This window comes from Canis lupus, chromosome 1 (genome assembly GCF_011100685.1).
Source record: "Canis lupus familiaris isolate Mischka breed German Shepherd chromosome 1, alternate assembly UU_Cfam_GSD_1.0, whole genome shotgun sequence".
Lineage (NCBI taxonomy): Eukaryota > Metazoa > Chordata > Mammalia > Carnivora > Canidae > Canis > Canis lupus.
In genome coordinates this window covers 52,043,551-52,067,734 of record NC_049222.1, presented here as the reverse complement: position 1 = coordinate 52,067,734, position 24,184 = coordinate 52,043,551, and the positions used below count along the sequence as shown (strand labels likewise).

The following is a 24,184-nucleotide window of genomic DNA, read 5'->3' as shown; positions in this document are numbered from 1 at the left end:
ACCCATTGGAGCACTGCTATGTGCTCCTAGCAGACTCCCTTCTCTCTTTCTCTACTGCCCCAATCTTTCTTTTTACACGGCTGCTGGATTAACCTTCCTAGAGCATATTTGGTCATTTCACTGCCTGCTCAAAGAGTTCAGAATATTTCTCCACCTCTTTTCCTACAAAATAAAGTACAAACTAACCAGGCACAAAGATGACACCTGGGGTAAGTTTGAACCAAACTGAATTATCAGTTAAAAATCCAAGAATATAAGATATCATTTAGTCGTTTCACAGCTGTTTCCTCTAGAATTACTAGGAAGTTTTAAAAAATAAAATGTGGAAACTTCATTGCCTCCAGCCACAAGATGGGCATTGGGGCATGAAAACATCTCTGGGGAGCCCCCAACAGCTGGTGTAGTACAGACCGCATTATTGTTTGGTTTGAAAGTACTGATCTTACTCAACTTATGATGGGGCTATGTCCTGATAAGCCCATGTAACTTGAAAGTGTTGTAAGTTAAAAATGCATATTTAATACACCTATCCTACTGAATATCATAGCTTAGTAGCCTACTTTAAACTTGTTCAGAACACATATTAGCCCACAGTTGGGGAAAATCATCTAACACAAAGCCTGTCTTATAATGAAGTGTTGATTATCTCGTGTGACTTATTTAATACTCTACTGAAAGTGAAAAACGGAATGGTTGTATGGATACAGAATTGTGAGTGTATCAGTTGTTTATCCATGCATGGCTGACTGAGAATTGTGTCTCATTGCCACCTCCTGGCATCATGCAAGAATATTCTATCCACATATCACTAGCCCAGAAAGAGATCAAAATTCAAAACTCAAAGTTCAGTTTCTACTGAGTGCATATGGCTTTCACACCATCTTAAAGTTGAAAAATCCCAAATCAAACAATTTTAAGCTGAAGACTGTCTGTAAACACAAATGTGTTGAATAGAGATGGCTCAGCTTTAACTCAGGGAACCAATCTAAATATAACTACACAATTATGGAATTCCACTGCATGATGGTTTATTACCACAGCATTTAGACACTGCAGGCCATACCATGTTCTGAAAACAACTACAAATAGAATGCTATAATTTAGCCTAAAAGTTGTAGTAATAAGATATTCAGAAGCAAAGTGTCAAAGTACCATGGGAAGGTGGAAGGGAGAAGGGTAGAGCATCTCACAGAGTAGTAGGGGCTCTTTTTCTGGTTTTATCCCATCTAAAGCCTGTTCGGTTTTCTCAGGTAACCAGGCACTGAACCCTTCCTACTGCCCCAGCTCAGTTTAACAAAAGAGAGCTTGGGAACCTGCAGAAATGTTTTTGTGAGGATTATGGGCACTAAACGCTCTTGCAAAAAGTCTAGCAATGAAGCTAAACATGTTTAGGATTCAGAAGTGCATAGAGCTGTGTTATAGTTCAAGCACCAGTGCCTAATATACACTGAAGACCTCTGTATTACAGGAGTAAAGCAAAGCACTTCTTACATATACTAGTTTACTTAATACTCACTCATCAAATACTTATTGAGAATGTGTGTGTGTCAATCACTGTTTTAGGAACTGGAGATAGAGAAGTGGAGAAGACAGATATGGCCTTCATCCTCTTGGGCTTATAATACAGTATGGAAGAAGACAGTGGACAAATATTGCAAGTTTGATGAATATTCCTAAGAAAGATAGGATATTTAAACAGCAAATGAAAAGGGGCATCTAGCCCAGTTGAGAGAGTAAAGGCTCTTACACATAGGGACAGAGTCAAGGGATGAGTAGCTGTTATTTAGGCGAAGAGCATTCCAGGAGAGGGAATAGCATTCTAGAGACTGTCACCTCTTAGATAAAAGAGTTCTCCTCCTACAAGGTCGACTCCAGTTCAGAGGGATCAAGTTCTACTTAGCAATGTGGGAACAAAACTCCAGATAGCATAGAAACAGTCTTCTAAATAGTTTTATCATTGTGTAGAGCCCATCAGATAATTGCAGGAAAGATTTTTGTAGCCATAGTGGCTACTGAATACTGGATTTTCAGCTTTCCTCTTTTAGAATATCTATACCAAAGCCTGCAATATAATAGCCATATTCTAATATGCTAGTTTACCATGAATGTTACAGCTTGTCATATAGAACACATTGTTTAAGGAGTAAAGTTTTTATATATATGAGTACTAAGAACATCAAACTTTTGTTGGTTAGGTTTATGCCTATCTGTATAGATAATTGATCCCTTGGAAATAAACTAATAATCTCTCTCACCATGGATTGTAATAACAGCTATCAGGAACAATTATTTCATTTTACTGCAACCTTGATTGAATTAACATGTTCGTGATGAATGTTATTGGACTGACAATGACTGACAAGTGAAATGTGTGAACCATTACTCTTAATGGCATCTAAAATAGAACTCTGAGTCCTCCTAAATGACCAGGGAATAGCTCTAAAACCTCTGCAGTCACTGTGAAATAAAGCCAGGGTATGTACTATAAAAACCCCTTAACTTTGTCCAAGAGGGATTTTTTTTATATAGTTCCTTTCCACTTCAATTCCTCTATTTTTCTTTCTCATTCTTGAGGAATTAAGATATACCATTAAGTTGGAAGTCTTTTTGTTCTTATCATCCCAATGGAATTAAATAAAAAAGAGGGCTTTTTTCTGAAACAAAGTTCTTTTCCTTTGAAAAAGTATGTTAACAGATATAAAGAATATGATTCTGTAGTTTGAAAGAGCAGAAATGTGTTTATTCTTGTCTTGATGGGCCTGAAATCTATTGTCAAGACATAAGTGAGGACTTTGAACTCAAGATTTAAGATTTTGAAAAGGGTCTGACATGAGAAATCTACTGACATTATAGATCAGCCAGTGGAACCTTTCTATTCAGAAAATTGGATTTCTATTGTACTGCTTACTTCCTTCAAGTATAATCAACAAGATAGAGCTTCCAGATATATAGAAATTGCTGAAGAATAAGGAAAGAATAATTTAAAGTCAAAGAGGTAAAACTTATTCATCTTAGATGGTTATGTTACATGTATGATTTTTCTTAAGCATAAAATCCATTATTGCTAAATTTTTGCAAAGTGTGAACATTTTCTACTATCAGATATGATTCACACCTGGAGAATCAGGAAAAATTGAAATATTTCTACTCCTTTTAAAACTGGAAACACCAAACAAAATGCAGAAGCAAACAATAAGGTCTAAAAAATATTTTTGACATAAGCTATATTAATATCCTTGATATACAAATAGCTATCACAAACCAATAAGATTGAATTTTTCTAACGAAAAAAGTGGGCACAGAATACTGATAATATACAAATTAATAAAACAAATAAATAATTAATATTCCAGTACGTTCAGCTTCATTAGTAATAAAAATAAACACTATAATTTTGAATATCATTTAACAAAAAGTTTTTTGAAATGTAATATTCAGTGTGGACACAGGTTTGGGAAAAGAGGCACTCTCATAGATACTATATTATAAACCCTCACCACCTTTTACAGCAATATAGTAGTCCTCTCCTTATCCATGGGGATATGTTCTAAGACCCCCGGGATATGTTCCAAGACCCCAGGTAAATGCTTGTAATAGCAGATAGTATCAAAGCTCACATATGTCATGTTTTTTTCTATACATACCTTTTTATCATAAGGTTTAATTTATAAGTTAGGTATAATAAGAGATTACTAATTATAACTAATAGAACAATTATAGCAATATGCTATAATAAAAGCTATGTGGATATGGTCTCTCTCCTTCTCTAAATATCTTATTGTACTATATTCACCCTTCTTCTTGTAGTGATGTGAGATAACAAAATGCCTATGTGATGAAATAAAGTGAGAGGAATGATGTAGGAATTGTGAAACACTACAGCGTTAGGCTACTATTGACCTTCTGACATATGTGAGAAGGAGGATCATCTGCTTCTGGATTGTAGTTTACTACTGGAAACTGAGACCATGGAAAGCAAAACCATGGATAAAAGGGTGTGTGTTTATAGTATTTGACCCAGCAATTCCACTTCTGGGCATTTAGTCTAAGGAGGTACACACCTATGCAGAAAAAGTCATAGGGAAGGATGTGATAGTTAATATTTATAATTAGAAACAATCTAAATGCTCCAAAAACAAAAGTAAAATCAGGTATACCTATATAATGGAAAATCACAAAGTTACCAAAGTTATCTAATAGAAAAATATTTTTTTTTAATAGGAAAATGTTGACAAGACACAAATGAGAAAAAAAGTAGGTTATAAAAGCTATGATCACACTTTGTAGAATAGAACGTAAACAGAGAAATCTATATACTCAGCCACTATCATTAGACTATGTTTTCCATAGGCATTTGTAAACTAAGGATTTTATTCCATTAAAAAATAATTTTTTATATACTGCTTAAAAATTTTTCAGCATACTTTGCATATTTACCTAAAAATATTATCCATCATGATCATGATTTTGTATATTTTAATTTAGTGGAATGTAGAGCTCTCTCATTCATTCTCAGTATTTTCTTGGTTATTCCTAACCATTTATATCTTGAGACAAACTTTAAAATAATTTGGTGAGGTTAAAAAATATGCTGGAGACCAACAAAAATTTCAATAAATTTAGAGAATATTTTGGGGGAAAATTTACATCTTTACTATTGAATCTTTCCATTAGAAACTTATATCTCTTCAATTTTCCTTGTCATCTTTAAGCTCCTCAGGAAAGCTTTACAGTATTCTTCATTCAGATTCGGCATAATTTGTTAGGTTCACTTAAAAGGAATTTTATACTTTGTCACTGTTTGTCTAAGACTATTTTATCCCAACATGCATTCTAAAAATTCTTGATAACACATACACAAAAACATATCATTTTTATATATTTATTTACTGGTTAACTTGCTTATTTCTCTTACTGATTCTATTGTTTTACAGTGAATTCATTTGGGTTCTATAGGTAATTATATTACCACAAACACTGACAATTGATCTTAGCTTTCTAGTATTTATTTTTGGTCACATGACAGAGGCCAGAATTTCTAATAGAAAATACAGTATTATAATGCTGAGAGTAGACATTTTAGTCTTTGAATTCTTCTCATTTATTTTTATACCTTAAATGATTATTTTTATTTTATTGTATAAAATATATAAATACTATAAAATGTCATTTGATCATTTGCAAGTCTGGCATGGCTGAATTACATTCACAATGTTGTGTAACCATCCCCCCTCTCTATTTCCAAAACTTTTCCATGACCCAAAACAGAAACTCTACAACTATTCTGCAGAAACTCCCCATCCCTGGTAACCTCTCATCTACTTGCTATCTCTAGGAATTTGCCTATTATAGCTGTCTTAATGTATCATAAGTATTTTTTTAAATTAAAATATTTTAGAATATTTAATATTGTTTGGCCTCACATGTTAGTTGAATTTGATTGAAATGAACATAAATTTTGCTGGTCGAGGGGTGCTAATCATGTAATCCATTAATTTACAGAGTATAATGAATTTACAATGTTTTCAAACTAAATACAGGTTCAAAATTGTAGAAATTTTTCTTTTCCCAAACAGAATTCAATTACTAAATAAATGTGATATGGCTGAGTTCTCATATTCTTGGGCAATTAGAGCATTAGAGACTCAACTCAGCTATTATGGGCATCTAGGAAACCAATAATAAAGGCTACAATTTTGTCTTTAATTCATTGTTTTCCAGTAAGTGTTGTGTTAAAAAATATTAATTTTTCTCTCATCCCATAAAGAAACCATCTTGATACAAAATTCAGATATTCTATTAAAGCTTTGTCATTAAAAGTAGTTAATTTTTTCACTTCTTCAACTGACAAGAACATATTTTGACTTTAGGACCATAGAACACAGTTCAGTTTTTGGTGAGAGTGTTTGGCTTTTCTTTCCCTTAAATACTTATTTTTAAAGACAGATACATAATTAATAATTTTTTTAAGGGATGCCTGGGTGGCTCAGTCGATTAACTGTCTGCATTTGGCTCAGGTCCTGATCCTGCGGTCCTGGGATCGAGCCCCGCATTGGGCTCCCTGTTCAGCAGGGAGTCTGCTTCTCCTCTCTCTGCCCCTCTGCTCCTGCTTGTGTTTTTTTTTTTTCTCTTTCAAATAAATAAATAAAAATCTTAAAAAACTAATTTTTTAAAGAAATGAAAGCATTCATCATCAAAATGGTCTCAACCATAGAGTCCTGAGCGTGATCTATGTGATATTCACAACTTTGTAGCTATAGAGGAACCTGAATAATGATGCAATTCCACATGCTCCTCACTCTTGCTGCAGCCAAGTTTGGGCCTGCGCTAGCTTCCACACAACCTGAATAGCTCTAACAGTACCTTTGTCAGAAAGCAATGCCGGGTTTGTCTCTTTTCCCCTTGCTCCCCTGTCCCTAGACTGCCCTTTGTCTGAGTTCTGCACACAGGAGTGGGCCACAGATGATCTGCAGCTGGCCAGCCCTGACACCATTGCTTGAATGGGATCCAAATCAATGTGCTGTGACAAGCAGGATTCTTGATTCTTCTAAGAATCACTGTTAACTTTTCTTCTGGTGGAGGAAAGGTCTCTAATTTTCCTGCAGCTTTAAGATAGTGGAAGTAGTAGACTACGAAGAAGGCTATCACATACATAGGCTTTTCACACACTAGGAGGGTGAGAGCTGCAGTGCTAAACAGCAGGTGGATAAACATACCCATTTTCAAGAAGAAGCTCCCCTTTCCAGCTCAAAGCAGGAGCTTGAAGAACTACACGCTGCTAAGTTTGGCATTAATATTTGGTATAATTCTGGAATTTATTATTTAAGCCAGGTTATTGGAGAACTCCCAAGAAAATAGCAGTGATCACTATCAGCCAGGGTGAGTTCTCTGAAATGTCAGGCCAAGCTTACTTCATGTATTCTGATAAGTCTACTCATAAAGGAGATCATAAACAGACCACATCAGCGAGGCATCTGGCAAGACCTCCCTTGTAGTCAAGGTATGGAAATGGTTGAAGAGTCAGGCTTTTTTTCCCTTCTTTTTTCTTTTCTGTGTGAACAATTGAATCCAAGTGATATGTCCTGATGATTTGGTCCTACTGCAATATCACCAAGGTCTATACTTGACCTAATCCATTTTCCATCTAACTTTTTTACTGTAACTTTGATGAGAGTTACAGAATCCAAATCTACTAATTATTCAATGACCCAAAGTTAGGAAGTCTGCAGATATTGACCATGAAGGAACAGCAAGAAGGTAAAAATGATAATTTCCCTGACTAGAACTCAACCCCCTCATGCAGAAGGATTAAGATTGCCAGATAAAGTTCTAGTCTTGGCAACTAAAAACTGTTGCCCTAATCAAGACCTGGAATAATGATGATGATGATGGTAACATTTATTACACTTAGACTGTGTGCCCTGCTGAGGGCTTGAAACGTATTTAGCTCATTTAAGCACTGAAATAACCCATAAATTGAGTGCCATTCTTCTGCCAATATTATAAACTGAGTCTCAAAGTGGTTAACTTGTCTGAGAACTGGTAAGTGGTAGACTTAGGAAAATTGATGAACTTTGTTTATTTGATAATGGGAAAAGGACACCTAATACCTGTTAAATTCAGTTTGAAAATGTAATATTATTATTTTTAGCTCTTTATCCCTTTGATTCAACTGTGCTGTTTTGACATGGACAGCTGTATGCTCCATTCCCATCAGCTCTGGTACCTCCCATTTTTGTTTTGCATCTCTCTGACTCATTTTCTCTATTCAGACAGAGTTGGGCCTGATTTCAACTCCTCATCACAGGTCCAGAAGGAGCCTTTCCTCTGGTAAGTGACCAACCAGCTAACTATTCAAATATTTCTGGGGTTGGCTAACACCTGCCAGAGATTACTATCATCCCACATCTATTAACACATTACTTCTGTACAGGAAATAACTTCTAGAGTGACACTAGTTTTATATTATGTCTTTTTAAATGGGGAATTAAGGGTGGTGAGGTAACTGATAGATAAAGTGTGAAAGAAATGGATAGAGAGGAAGGAAGGAAGGAAGGAAGGAAGGAAGGAAGGAAGGAAGGAAGGAAGGAAGGAAGGAAGGAAGAACAGCAATCATCAAATAGTTGGATTTTATAATCCCACGTGACTATGATTACTCATATTCAATACAACACCTACCATTTGTTAAGAGCCTGCTTCTTACCTGGCCTGGGCATTTCCACACATGTGATCACATAACAATGATCACAACTCTCTAAGAGATGTATCAACTTCCTTATTTTGGAGATGCAGACTCATCTCCTGAGCTCAAAGAGTTGGACTAATTTGCACAACATGGTAGAGCCAGCAATAGAAATAAGGGTCAGGCCCATGGCCTTTCCAGTGGTCATACTAATTCTCAAAAAGGACAGAGAGACGTGGTCTTTAGCATCAGCTACTGAAAGTTCATAGTGGACATGACTTCCTCATAATGTGGATGTTTTAAGTTATGAAACCAGATTCTGTTTCCCTAAATAGCTATGGATTCTCATTTTGGAATCCGAATTGCTCAGCATAGGGTAGGTTTGCTGCAGCAATAGATTAGCCCTAAAATCTCTTTGGCTTCACACAGAAAAGGACCGTTTTACACTCATGGAAGATGTTCAATTCAGGTTAATGCAGGGCAAGGAGAAGTGCAGTGGCTCTGAAAAGCTTAGTTTGAAGGAAACACGCACCTCTTCCATTCACAGCCCATTGACAGAGTTAGTTCCATAGTTTCAAATAACTGCATAACAGAAATGCTGGGGGGCTGTTAGATATCTGGTGCTTAGTAAATGTCTCTGACACAGAATTCATGTCATTTGGGGGAAACTAATTCTTTTTTCCCCTAACCTGTACTATGGGCAGGTTGCATGGCCTAGGTTAATCTGGTCAGTGTGTTCAAGACTGGGCATGTCTATATAGATGATATAATCACAGCAAACTTTTGACTTTGAATTTTTCTGGAAATTCAGGGACAATGACACTTTCTCTTTCTTGTAGGTATATGTAGTCCCTGGATCTACTTGGAACATCCAAAGGCCAAGAAAAGAGCGAGCTTTAAGATGATCTTGCATAAAACAAATCAGAGAGTAAAAATAGTGAGCCACCATATTAAACCATGATTGAAATGAGACCCATCTCTGGATTGTTCAGTTATGTGAGTTATCAAGCAAACCTGACTGACAGTTTGAATCCTTTTTTTTTTTTTTGCATTTTATAACCAAAATAATCCTAATACACCTCATTTCTGTATTTTCAGAAGATATTAGACATTTTGTTCTTAACATAAGTACTTTTAAATAGTTTTATAGCTTTAAAAATAATTTACCTGGAAAATTTTAAGGTATATAAGTAAAATTATTAGATTATAAAGAGTAATGCATTTCAGTTGCACTTGCTCCTTTCTAATTAAATAGAATTCTCAAACCATTTTTTTGTATTGTGATATGGATTCTCATGCTTTACCCTTACTTGGTATATTTTTTTCCATTGAGTATTCTTTAACAAGACTATTTTGCTTTTTAAAATGTTATTGCTGCTTAAATGTTAAGTTGCTTTAGCTGTGTCTGTGCATGTTTATCCTTTATAGCTGGGTGACCTCAACTCATTAGAGCTCTCCTAATGAGGCCACTGTCTTATGTGCTGTATATTTGTAGATCAGTGATATTTTTGTAATTCTTTAGCAGCTGGAGTCAACTTGCCTCCTAGTAGACCATCTCACAAATGTATGTTACTGGTTATAAACAGAAAGAATCACATGAGAGAATGTATGGTGAATAAACAAAAAATTACTCTCACCACTTTGATAATTTCTCTAGTAGAGAAAAATATATGTCATTATACTCTTTATTTGCTATTTCATATTAGGGATTCTTACAAAAATAGTTTTCGTATAATATATATTATAGTGGCAAGCCCAAATGGCCACTTCACACTTTTGATTATGACACCTATACAAATTTTAGTATGGATGGCAGTTATGCACCTGATCAAATTAATTTTGCAAGCCATTTTGATGCATTGACGATGCATTAGCAAGCACATTAGATGTTGTTGGGAATATATTACTTTCTAACATTATGTTTTAAATGACACAAGAAAGGAAGATATAAAATTTTGTAGGGAAGGGAAGTTAGGGTAGGGAGAGGGCTGAAGTTTAGAGTAAGAAGAGAGAAGAAACAGAAGAGGCTCCACAGAATAATTACTGAGTTGGGCTATGAAGGTCCCTTACCATTAAGGCACTGGAAGATGTGAGAGTGGGCATTCTTAAAAGAAAGCAAAGGTATAGAATACCTTAGAGGTTTGTATTCTATCTATAATAGAAGCACATTTAGTTTGGCTATAGATAACAGGCACACAAAGGGAATGCAGTTGATCTTTTTTTTATAATAAATTTATTTTTTATTGGTGTTCAATTTACCAACATACAGAATAACACCCAGTGCTCATCCCGTCAAGTGCCCCCCTCAGTGCCCGTCACCCATTCACCACCACCCCCTGCCCTCCTCCCCTTCCACCACCCCTAGTTCGTTTCCCAGAGTTAGGAGTCTCTCATGTTCTGTCTCCCTTTATGATACTTCCCACACATTTCTTCTCCCTTCCCTTCTATTCCCTTTCACTATTATTTATATTCCCCAAATGAATGAGAACATACTATGTTTGTCCTTCTCTGATTGACTTACTTCACTCAGCATAATACCCTCCAGTTCCATCCACGTTGAAGCAAATGGTGGGTATTTGTCATTTCTAATGGCTGAGGAATATTCCATTGTATACATAAACCACATCTTCTTTATCCATTCATCTTTCGATGCACACCGACGTGCCTTCCACAGTTTGGTTATTGTGGACATTGCTGCTATAAACATCGGGGTGCAGGTTTCCTGGCGTTTCATTGCATCTGAATCTTTGGGGTAAATCCCCAACAGTGCAATTGCTGGGTCGTAGGGCAGGTCTATTTTTAACTGTTTGAGGAACCTCCACACAGTTTTCCAGAGTGGCTGCACCAGTTCACATTCCCACCAACAGTGTAAGAGGGTTCCCTTTTCTCCGCATCCCCTCCAACATTTGTGGTTTCCTGCCTTGTTAATTTTCCCCATTCTCACTGGTGTGAGGTGATATCTCATTGTGGTTTTGATTTGTATTTTCCGGATGGCAAGTGATGCGGAGCATTTTCTCATGTGCGTGTTGGCCATGTCTATGTCTTCCTCTGTGAGATTTCTCTTCATGTCTTTTGCCCATTTCATGATTGGATTGTTTGTTTCTTTGGTGTTGAGTTTAAGAAGTTCTTTGTAGATCTTGGAAACTAGCCCTTTATCTGATATGTCATTTGCAAATATCTTCTCCCATTCTGTAGGTTGTCTTTTAGTTTTGTTGACTGTATCCTTTGCTGTGCAAAAGCTTCTTATCTTGATGAAGTCCCAATAGTTCATTTTTGCTTTTGTTTCTTTTGCCTTCGTGGATGTATCTTGCAAGAAGTTACTGTGGCCGAGTTCAAAAAGGGTGTTGCCTGTGTTCTCCTCTAAGATTTTGATGGAATCTTGTCTCACATTTAGATCTTTCATCCATTTTGAGTTTATCTTTGTGTATGGTGAAAGAGAATGGTCTAGTTTCATTCTTCTGCATGTGGATGTCCAATTTTCCTAGCACCATCTATTGAAGAGACTGTCTTACTTCCAGTAGATAGTCTTTCCTCCTTTATCGAATATTAGTTGACCATGAAGTTCAGGGTCCACTTCTGGGTTCTCTATTATGTTTCATTGATCTATGTGTCTGTTTTTGTGCCAGTACCACACTGTCTTGATGACCACAGCTTTGTAGTACAACCTGAAATCTGGCATTGTGATGCCCCCAGATATGGTTTTCTTTTTTAAAATTCCCCTGGCTATTCGGGGTCTCTTCTGATTCCACACAAATCTTAAAATAATTTGTTCTAACTCTCTGAAGAAAGTCCATGGTATTTTGATAGGGATTGCATTTAAACGTGTAAATTGCCCTGGGTAACATTGACATTTTCACAATATTAATTCTGCCAATCCATGAGCATGGAATATTTTTCCATTTCTTTGTGTCTTCCTCAATTTCTTTCAGAAGTGTTCTATAGTTTTCAGGGATCCTTCACCTCTTTGGTTAGGTTGATTCCTAGGTATCTTATGCTTTTGGGTGCAATTGTAAATGGGATTGACTCCTTAATTTCTCTTTCTTCAGTCTCATTGTTAGTGTATAGAAATGCCATTGATTTCTGGGCATTGATTTTGTATCCTGCCACACTGCCAAATTGCTGTATGAGTTCTAGCAATCTTGGGGTGGAGGCTTTTGGGTTTTCTATGTAGAGTATCATGTCATCGGCGAAGAGGGAGAGTTTGACTTCTTCTTTGCCAATTCGAATGCCTTTAATGTCTTTTTGTTGTCTGATTGCTGAGGCTAGAACTTCCAGTACTATGTTGAATAGCAGTGGTGAGAGTGGACATCCCTGTCTTGTTCCTGATCTTAGGGGAAAGGCTCCCAGTGCTTCCCCATTGAGAATTATATGGCTGTGGGCTTTTCGTAGATGGCTTTTAAGATGTTAAGGAATGCTCCCTCTATCCGTACACTCTGAAGGGTTTTGATCAGGAATGGATGCTGTATTTTGTCAAATGCTTTCTCTGCATCTATTGAGAGGATCATATGGTTCTTGGTTTTTTTCTTGCTGATATGATGAATCACATTGATTGTTTTACAAGTGTTGAACCAGCCTTGTGTCCCGGGGATAAATCCTACTTGGTCATGGTGAATAATTTTCTTAATGTATTGTTGGATCCTATTGGCTAGTATCTTGTTGAGAATTTTTGCATCCATGTTCATCAGGGATATTGGTCCGTAATTCTCCTTTTGGGTGGGGTCTTTGGTTTTGGAATTAAGGTGATGCTGGCCTCATAGAACGAATTTGGAAGTACTCCATCTCTTTCTATCTTTCCAAACAGCTTTAGTAGAATAGGTATGTTTTCTTCTTTAAACGTTTGATAGAATTCTCCTGGGAAGCCATCTGGCCCTGGACTTTTGTGTCTTGGGAAGTTTTTGATGACTGTTTCAATTTCCTCCCTGGTTATTGGCCTGTTCAGGTTTTCTATTTCTTCCTGTTCCAGTTTTGGTAATTTGTGGTTTTCCAGAAATACGTCCATTTCTTCTAGATTGCCTAATTTATAGGCGTATAGCTGTTCATAATATGTTTTTAATATCGTTGGTATTTCCTTGGTGTTGGTAGTGATCTCTCCTTTCTCATTCATGATTTTATTAATTTGAGTCTTCTCTTTCTTCTTTTTAATAAGGCTGACTAATGGTTTATCTATTTTATTAATTCTTTCAAAGAACCAACTCCTGGTTCTGTTGATCTGTTCCACAGTTCTTCTGGTCTCAATTTCATTGAGTTCTGCTTGAATCTTAATTAACTCTCTTCTTCTGCTGGGTGTAGGATCTATTTGTTGTTTTTGCTCTAGCTCCTTTATGTGTAAGGTTAGCTTTTGTATTTGAGTTCTTTCCAGTTTTTGAATGGATGCTTGTATTGCGATGTATTTCCCCCTTCGGACTGCTTTTGCTGCATCCCAAAGATTTTGAATGGTTGTATCTTCATTCTCATTAGTTTCCATGAATCTTTTTAATCCTTTTTAATTTCCTGGTTGACCCTTTCATCTTTTAGCAGGATGGTCCTTAACCTCCATGTGTTTGAGGTCCTTTAAACTTCTTGTTGTGATTTAGTTCTAATTTCAAGGCATTATGGTCTGAGAATATGCAGGGGACGATCCCAATCTTTTGGTATCGGTTCAGACCCGATTTGTGACCCAGTATGTGGTCTATTCTGGAGAAAGTTCCATGTGCACTTGAGAAGAATGTGTATCCAGTTGAGTTTGGATGTAAAGTTCTATAGATATCTGTGAAATCCATCTGGTCCAGTGTATCATTTAAAGCTCTCGTTTCTTTGGAGATGTTGTGCTTAGAAGACCTATCGAGGGTAGAAAGAGCTAGATTGAAGTCACCAAGTATAAGTGTATTATTATCTAAGTATTTCTTCACTTTGGTTATTAATTGATTTAAATATTTGGCAGCTCCCATATTCGAGGCATATATATTGAGGATTGTTAAGTCCTCTTGTTGGATAGATCCTTTAAGTATGATATAGTGTCCCTCTTCATCTCTCACTACAGTCTTCGGGGTAAATTTTAGTTTATCTGATATAAGGATGGCTACCCCTGCTTTCTTTTGAGGACCATTTGAATGGTAAATGGTTTTCCAACTTTTTATTTTCAGGCTGTAGGTGTCCTTCTGTCTAAAATGAGTCTCTTGTAGACAGCCAATAGATGGGTCCTGCTTTTTTACCCAGTCTGAAACCCTGCGCCTTTTGATGGGGTCATTAAGCCCGTTCACATTCAGAGTTACTATTGAAAGATATGAGTTTAGTGTCATCATGATAACTATTCAGTCCTTGTTTTTGTGGATTGTTCCACTGAACTTCTTCTTAAAGGGGAATTTTAAGAGTCTCCCTTAAAATTTCTTGCAGAGCTGGTTTGGAGGTCACATATTCTTTCAGTTCCTGCCTGTCTTGGAAGCTCTTTATCTCTCCTTCCATTTTGAATGAGAGCCTTGCTGGATAAAGTATTCTTGGTTGCATGTTCTTCTCGTTTAGGACCCTGAATATATCCTGCCAGCCCTTTCTGGCCTGCCAGGTCTCTGTGGAGAGGTCTGCTGTTACCCTAATACTCCTCCCCATAAAAGTCAGGGATTTCTTGTCTCTTGCTGCTTTAAGGATCTTCTCTTTATCTTTGGAATTTGCAAGCTTAACCATTAAATGTCGAGGTGTTGTATGGTTTTTTATTTTAGGGGGGTATTTCTCTATTTCCTGGATCTGAATGCCTGTTTCCCTTCCCAGATTAGGAAAGTTTTCAGCTAGGATTTGTTCTAATACATATTCTGGCCCTCTGGCCCTTTTCGGCACCCTCGGGAACCCCAATTAAACATAGGTTTTTCTTCCTCAGGCTGTCGTTTATTTCCCTTAATCTATCTTCATGGTCTTTTAATTGTTTGTCTGTTTTTTCCTCAGTTTCCCTCTTTGCCATGAACTTGTCTTCTGTGTCACTCACTCCTTCCACCTCGTTAACCCTCGTCTTTAGGACTTCTAGTTTGGATTGCATCTCATTCAATTGATTTTTAATTTCTGCCTGATTAGATCTAAATTCTGCAGTCATGAAGTCTCTTGAGTTCTTTATGCTTTTTTCTAGAGCCACCAGTAGCTGTATAATAGTGCTTCTGAATTGGCTTTCTGACATTGAATTGTAATCCAGATTTTGCAACTCTGTGGGAGAGAGGACTGTTTCTGATTCTTTCTTTTGAGGTAAGGTTTTCCTTCTAGTCATTTTGCTCAGTGCAGAGTGGCCAAAAACAAGTTGTATTGGGAAAAGGAGAAAGAGGAGAGAAAGAAGAAAAGAAAAAAAGAAAAAAGGAAGAAAAAAAAAGAAGAAAAAGAGAAAGAAAAAGAAAGAAAGAAAAAAAAAGGTGGAGGAAGCAATCAGAAATCAAAAAAAAAAAAAAAAAAACACGGGGGAGTATCTTCTGATTCTGTATACTTAAAGTCCCTTGACTTCCCCTGGAACTTGTCCTTCTAGCTGGTCTTCTGGGGGAGGGGCCTGTTGTGCTGATTTTCAGGTGTTAGCACTTGGGGGAGCTACTCAGCCCCCTGCCTGGTGCAGGGCTCAGTGGGGGTTGTTCACCCCGTGATGCCCCAGGAGGTACAACCGCAGTGGCGGGGCCAGCTCTGGAGCCCTGGATTCAGCCCCCACAGTAACTCCGGAGCTCTCCGTCTGCAGGGCCTGGAGGCTCCGGGCGGGGCCGCTGATCTGCTCAGCTCGGGGCAGGAGCGTCCTCGCTGTCCTGGGCCCTCCCAGCCTCTGCCTGTCCCGGGGGGAGGCCGGATCCTGGGCTGTGTCCCGGCGCCCTGTGCTCCGGGGCCTGCGCTGGTGGATTCGTGCTCCCGCCCCGCAGCCCCCTCCGCGGAGCCGCCGCCCGAGCCCCCCCGAGCTGCTCCCCCCGCCGCAGCCCCCTCAGCGGAGCCGCCCCCGAGCCCCTCCGAGCTGCTCCCGCCCCGCAGCCCCCTCCGCGGAGCCGCCGCCCGAGCCCCCCCGAGCTGCTCCCCCCGCCGCAGCCCCCTCAGCGGAGCCGCCCCCGAGCCCCTCCGAGCTGCTCCCGGGGCCGCGCAACCCCCTCCGCGGAGCCGCCGCCCGAGCCCCTCCGAGCTGCTCCCGGTCCCGCCGTGAGCGCTGCAGCCCTTAGGGAGCTCGGCGCACTCTCCCGGGGCGCAGGTGTCTGTTAGTGTCCTGGGGAACCCGAGGGCATCCCCGCCCTCCTGGGTCCTGCTCCAACTCCCTGCGAGCCCCTTTCCGCCCGGGAAGGTCGGTGCAGCTCCTGCTCCTCCGGGACGGGGCTCTCCTGTCCTGGGGACACTCGCCCCGGCCTCAGCCCGGCTCCTCGCGGGGCCCCTCCCCCTTGGAGGCCTTTGTTTCTTTATTTCTTTTTTCCCCGTCTTCCTACCTTGATAGAAGCGCGAACTCTTCTCACTGTAGCATTCCAGCTGTTCTCTCTTTAAATCTCAGGCCGAATTCGTAGATTTTCAGGATGATTTGAAGGTTATCTAGGTAATTTGGTGGGGACAGGTGATTTGGGGACCCTACTCTTCCACCATCTTGCCCCTCCTCCAGCCCTTGTCCCTCCTCCAGCCGCAGTTGATCTTTAAACAATACAAACTGCAAGGGCAGATTTTTTTCAATAAATATAGTACTATAAAAATATTTTCTCTTCTTTGTTATTTTATTAATAACATTTTCCCTAGCTTAATTTATTATAAAGATACAGTATATAATCCATATAGCATACAAAATATGTGTTAATCAAATATTTATGCTATTAGTAATAGTAAGTCTTCCAATCAACAATAGACTGCTAATAATTAAGGTTTGAAGGAGTCAAAAGTTATACATGATTTTCAACTGTGAAGGGGGTTAGTGCCTCTAAATTCTGCATTGTTCAAGAGTCAACTGTAATAGAAATAAGGTCAAAAACAATTTGCCACCAGATATTTAAAGGGGATCCTTGAAGGTCATGCCAAAGAATTAAAAGTAAGCTGAAAGTAGAAGGAAGTCTGTCCTTGAAAGATGGAAGTGTACCAGGTAAGATTTGTGAGTTGAATGATTTGTACCTCTAAGAGTACAAATGTACTCTTAGGCTAATGTGTGTGGCCTTGGGCACAAGATAGTAGCAGGAATACTGGCTTGACATGTAAAAGGTGGGACTTTGGCCTGGCACAAAGTCCAGTCTATTTTGGTCTGGTAGAAAATTAGCAGGGGAGGTGAGGATCCTGGAAGAAACAGACCCACAGAGCAGGTAAACTAAAAACATCCATGAAAACCTAGCTTTAGGTAACCTCTAAGGATTATACACATGGGAGAGACCCCAGCATGCCCAGAAGATAAGCCAAAGCTGGGAGATGGAAGAACTTTGGTTTCTAACCACCACAGGGAGACAAAGTTTGAAGTTCATGTTTAACAGGTTAACTGTCAGAATTATTCCTCAAAAGAATATAACAGGACCCAGAGACTTTAAAATGTCTTATTCATAATGTCCATGATATGACTATACTTTCTGGCCCTGCTGAGTTTGGGTGGGTCCTGGACTAGATCTGGCCAATGTATAGTAATAAAATATATTACTTCCAGGATGGAGCACTTCATCACCAGAAAGACATCTTTTGGGCTCTTGTTTTCTCTGGTGCTGTCAGCAGTGACATCTATCAGGCTGGCCCCTAAGCAACTGCTGTGAACAATCCCCCTGCCAACCTGCAACAGGCACTTAGCACATGTGAGAAACAGATCTTCATTCTAAGTCACTTACTTACTGTTATAAGCTTTTGATTTTGGAGATTGGTTGTTATTTCAGCACAACCTAGCCTATTCTGATTGATAAAATTCCTTTTATCATATTAAGGAAAATTTTCTTCTCTTCTTAGTCTGTTTTATTTATTTTTATTTTTTATTTTTTAATATTTTTTAATTGGAGTTCAATTTGCCAACATATAGTAGAACACCCAGTGCTCATCCCGTCAAGTGCCCCTCTCGGTGCCTGTCACCGAGTCACCCCATACTCCTGCCCACCTCCCCTTCCACTACCCCTTGTTTGTTTCCCAGAGTTAGGAGTCTCATGTTTTGTCACCCTCTCTAATTATTCCCACTCATTTTCTCTCCTTTCCCCTACAATCCCTTTCATTTTTTTTATATTCTCCATTTAAAAACACAAATAGGTGTTGGTTTTTATCTACGGCATTTGCCATCATTTGAAATGATCATGTGATTTTTACCCTTTAATACACTAACATAACTTGCATTAATATATTTTTCTAATGTTTAGCCACTTTATGCTCCTGTAATAAAACCAACTTTGTCATGAGATACTATAATTTTTATATATTGATGGATTCAGTTCTCTAATAATTTTGTTTAGAAATTTTTTCATTGATGTTCATGAATGAGATCATCCTAGAAAATTTCTTCTTGTAATGTCTCATACTGAACTTGTTGCTATCTAGGCTATGCTAGCTTCATAAAATGAGTTGGCATGTATATTCTGTTTTTATGATCTGAGAATATGTGTACAATATTTGCATTATTTTTTTCTTTAAGTGTTTGGCATAACTAACCAGTAAGGCTATGTGAACCTTGTGTTCTTTGTATGGAGGATTTTTATTTTTATTTTTATTTTTATTTTTATTTTTATTTTTTTTTTTTTTGTATGGAGGATTTTTAATTATGGATTTAATTTACTCATTTGTTATATTATTATCTGTATCTTAACTTTTTTTCTGGTGTCAGTTTTGATAATTAATACTTTATAAAAATTTCACCATTTCCTTGAAATTTCAAAGTTTTAGAGATACAGCTGTTCATAATATCTTATCAAGATATCTTCAGGGTTTATAGGGTCTGTATGACATTTCCTTTTTCATTTATGAAATTGGTAATTTCTTCCTTTTCTCATTTTTTATATAAGCTTTGCAAAGTACTTATAATATTATTATTTTAAGAAATCAATGTTTGCTTTTTTATTCCCTCAGTTGCATGATTATTTTCTATCTTAATTTTATTATGATATTGCAATAATTTATTCTTCTTTTAACTTTCCTTTGCTTTTTTTCCCTGTAACTTACTGAGATAGGTACCTGTTATTATTCCTCTTTTTCCTTTTCTGAAACTATGTTTTAGGCTCGATATTTCTTTATAATACTGTTGTAACCATGTCAAACGTGGTGAATATTTTCAGTGATGTTTGTAATATTCTATGCAATATTCTTATAATATGCATAATATGTAATAATATGCAATATTATTAATATGCATATATTAATATGTATTCTATGCAATATTCTTATATATTTTAATATGTTATTTTTATGTAATATTTTCATGTTATTTTTATGTAATATTTTCATTTTTGTGAAACTAAATACTTCATAGTTTCATTATAATTTCTCATTTGATCCACAAAATATTTAGAAGTATATTCTTAATTTCAAAACATATGGGAATGTTTTAATTATTGTTTCAAGAATTGATTTCTAGTATAAATCATATATTGATTTCATTATACATTTTATGATTTTCATCCTTTGATATTTTTTATATCCTCTGATATTTTTTGAGGCTTATTTGATGGCCTAGGATGTGGCTACTTTTTATAAATATTCTATGTATGCTTTTAAAAAAAGTCATTTGCAGCAGTAGATGCAGCACTGAATTTTGGTAAAGATTAGAAGAAGCTCAGATGTGGTTCAAATTCTGACTCTACCATTTGATAACTAAATGCCACTCAGGCGTCCCAATTAATTAATTTGTAATTAACAAAATAATCAATGAAAATTTGTGAAGATGATGTTAAGGAAATTTCCCAGGGAGTAGAACTAAGCAGAATCAGGAGATCTGAGCAAAAATGTAAAGAAATTAGAGAATCAATCCACAAGATAATATATATATATATATATATATATATATATAGTTTTATACAAATAATTTATAATTTAATATTCATATATACTAATTTTATGATATTTATTTATATGTATGCAGGAATTATAGACAGAGATACAGAGACTCAACCCACAGAGTACTTTTATATATATACTTTATATATGATAAATATTATATATAATAATCTTATATATATTATTTTTATATATAGATGCAAGAATTATAGACAGTGAAGTAAAATAGAGGGAGAACAGTATTCCAGGATAATTAACAAATGGTTTCTAGTGTTGAAGTCCTATGTCTTTAAGTGGAGACTTCTCAGGATAATAGCCCCATCAAAGTATATTGATATGAAATTTCACATCATCAGAAATAAAGAGAATATCCAGAAAGATTTCTGAGGTTGGGAGAAACAGGCCAAAGACAAATGGCCGAAAACTCCAGTGGTGTCAAGGTGTTCAAAGGAAGGTTAGAAGGCCTTGTGTCCTACTGGGAGACAATAGAGACAAGGCCTCAAAATTCAAAATGAACCTTATTTTCAACACAGCCACAATAATAATCAAGTGTAAAGGAAGTGTTTCCAGACAAGCCAGGACTAAAACTAGACCTCTCATGTACTTACAGGAAACTGCTGGGAAACATGGACTATAAAAATGATGAGGAAAACAAGACACACAGCTCAGGAAAAAGACTGACAGTAACCCTGAGAGAGAGGATAACAACAGTGTTGTGTCACCAGGACCAGATTAGAACACAAAGATGGAGAGTAGAAGAACCCAATTCCCAAGAAAAAGATAGAAAATTGATGGGTCACCTGATATTCTGAGCATTTGGAAAGTAACATTCATTTGCTAGATCTTGGAATATTTCAACACAGAGAGTAAGTATATACAAGTCAAGCAAACTAAATGAGAAACAATTATTAATGTTGAGCAAGACAAGTTGTTCAAGGAAAGAAATGTGATCATAGTAGATGGGGGATTTGCAATGAATAGGACTGATGTGATCACATTCATGTAACAACTGATTATCAACCTGACCAAAATTATGATATGCTGATATTGTAGGGATGGAGGGGGGGGGAGAAGATAAGTGTGTGAAAAAGTTAAGTTTTTAAAAATTGAGATGTAAGTGACATATAACATCATATTAGCTTCAAGTGTGCAATGTAATGATTTGGTGTTTGTATAAATTGCAAAATGATAACCACAATAAGCCTAGTTAACATCTGTTACCACATATAGTTACAAAAAGTTTTTTCTTGAGATGAGTGCTTTAAATATCTACTGTCTTAGCTAGTTTTAAATATCAACACGGTATTATTAACTATAATAAACATGATACACACTACACTCCTGTGACTTATTTTATATATTTATATTTATTTATTTTATATATTTATTTTATAACCAGAAGTGTGTACCTTTTGACCACCATCACCCATTTCCCACTCCCAACACCTGACCTCTGGCAACCACCAATCTGTTCTCTGTATCTATGAACATGTTTTTTGTTTTGTTTTGTTTTTAGTTTCTTGAAATTCCACATATGAGATCATATAGTATTTGTATTTTCCTGACTTATTTCACTTAGCATAATGCCCTTGAGGTCCATCCATGTTGTCAAAAATGATAAGATTCCCACATTTTTATGGCTAATATTCCATCATATATATACCACAGTTTCTTTGTCCATTCATTCATCAATGGACACTTAGGTTATTTCCATATCTGCTCATCATAAATAATGTTGCAGTAAACTTGAGGGCACACAGATCATTAGTGTTTTTGTTTTCTTCAGATAAATTTACAGAAGTGGAATTGCTAGATCCTATGTTAGTTCTCTTTTATATTTGAGGAAATTCCATACTGTTTTCCATAGTGGCTGCACCAATTTACATTCCCTCTAACACTGCATGAGGGCTCCTTTCTCTCCACATCTTTGCCAACAAGTTATTTCTTGTCTTTTTGATAACAACCATTCTAACATGTGTGAGGTGATATCTCATTGTGGTTTTGATTTGCATTTTCCTGACAGTGATGTCAAGCATGTTTTCATGTGCCTGTTGGCCATCTGTATATCTTCTTTGGAAAAATGTCTATTCAAATCCTCGACTCAGTTTTTAAATTGGATCTTTTTCATTGAGTTGTAGGGTTCTTTTATATTTTGGGTATTAACCTCTTATCAGATACATGACTTGCAAATATTTTCTCCCTTCAGTAGGGTGCTTTTTCATTTTGTTAATGGTTTCCTGTGCTGAGCAGAAGCTTTTTATTTTTATTTTATTTTTTTTCTTTTAAGATTTTTAAAAAATGTATTTATTCATGAGAGATGCAGAGAGAGACAGAGACAGAGACAGAGAGACAGAGAGAGAGAGAGAAAGAGAACAGAGACATAGGCAGAGGGAGAAGCAGGCTCCATGCAGGGAGCCCGATGTGGGACTCGATCCTGGGACCATGGGATCACACCCTGAGCCAAAGGTAGATGCTCAACCGCTGAGCCACTCAGGCATCCCAAGCAGCTTTTTAGTTTGATGTGGTCCCACTTGTTTATTTTTGCTTTTGTCGTGAGAGCTAAATTCTGATCGTTACTTGGTAACTGGCAGTCTCCACCAAAACCATATGGTTGGGGACAATCAGACAGTGGGAACAATCTTTCAAAGAAGTTCCCAAACCAAGACTTTTATCTTGTTATTAGTGATCATTTCTCCCATTTATCGGTAATCATAACAAATTATTTGGGTTTCTTTTTGTCATCTTATTGTTTTTTTCCCCTTTGAATTCTACTTTGGCTTTTTAAAATTTTAAGTTATTGCCTTAATTTTTAATTTTTCTTTCCCCAGTACTTCATATAATAAACATGCATTTTAACTCACTTGTGGTTACTTTTAAGGCCTAAAAGCTTAATGTACATTTTTCTAATTATTCACAGCATGAATGAAGCAACATCTCTTGATACGCCTAAATATAAGATGGAGGATCATCATTCACCTGTTTCTACCAGCTCATTCCTTATCTTGTTCTGATTCCCAGAATCTTGCGGGAGGATCTGGGATGTCAAGTGTCATCATGCCCCTGGTCAGCTTTGCCTTGAACTTGCAGCAGCAGCAGCAGCAGCAGCAGCAGCAGCAGCAGCAGCAACTGGAGGCTTGTTAGAAATCCAGTTCTCAGACTCATCTCACAGATGCTGTGTGGGACCTGCATTTCACCGAGTGATTCATATGCACTTGCAAGTGATTCATATGCACGCTGAAGTGTGGGACATGGTGCTCTAGAGGCAGGCTGTCCACTTGGATTGATAAAGGTTGTAGATCTTGGAGCTGAAGGTCAGGAAGTGGAGGAAGGACCAGCATTATATTGTCTCAGGGTCAAGAGGTTTACTCTTCTTCCAGAGGCAAAAAAACAAAAAAACAAAAAAACAAAAAAACAAAACCAACAACAAAAAAAACACTACCTTAATTAGCTGTTTGCTGTTTTTAAACATGATGCTGTGGTTTTCTGAGAACCAAGGCTCATATCGATTACATCTTTACCTAGAATATTTTTATTGATATGAATTGATCCTCTTTATACTTGTGAAACTTTTTTTTACATTAAATTCTACTTTCCTACAATTAAAATAACCATTCCTTTCTTCTTTTTTCTCATTTGTCCCAATATATCTTTTATTTTTAAACTATTCAAGTATTAGTTTTATATACAGAGAATTTATATTCAGTTTTTTTCCATAAACCAATTTGAAAGTTAAGTTTTATAGCTGATATATTTGATTTCATGTTTTTCACCTTATTTTATGCTTTTGACACTTAGCACCTCCTTGCTGTCTCCTCAGTTTTTGTCATTTTAATATATAGGCTCTATTTTAACTACTGTGATCTTTTCCATGATTTTGAAGGCTTATACCCAATTTCCTTGAATTTTTAGACACATTACTCCAAAATAATTACTTGAGATTTCATGCAGTTTTGAAACTCTTTTCCATCAACTATTTAAACTTAACTCTAGAATTAGTGGCTCTTCATGCCAACTGCTTTTCACACTATGACATCCTTACTTCGGGTCCTTTATCTACTGATAGTTGGAGCATGTTCTCAGTAACTTCTTGTATGAGAGACAGGTGGGCAT

General features: G+C 37.0%; 1 protein-coding gene and 1 long non-coding RNA gene across 5 annotated transcripts in view; one reads left to right on the top strand and one right to left on the bottom strand.

The window, feature by feature from the left end:
• The window catches only part of PACRG (parkin coregulated), a 521,242-nt gene that overhangs the window by 205,143 nt on the left and 291,915 nt on the right, over window positions 1-24,184 (bottom strand). The gene's annotated exons all lie outside the window — the stretch shown is intronic.
• Window positions 3,913-9,199, top strand: LOC111095932. The gene is made up of 3 exons (XR_005353778.1): window positions 3,913-3,995; window positions 7,773-7,830; window positions 9,022-9,199. It is a non-coding gene; the product is annotated as an uncharacterized LOC111095932 (long non-coding RNA).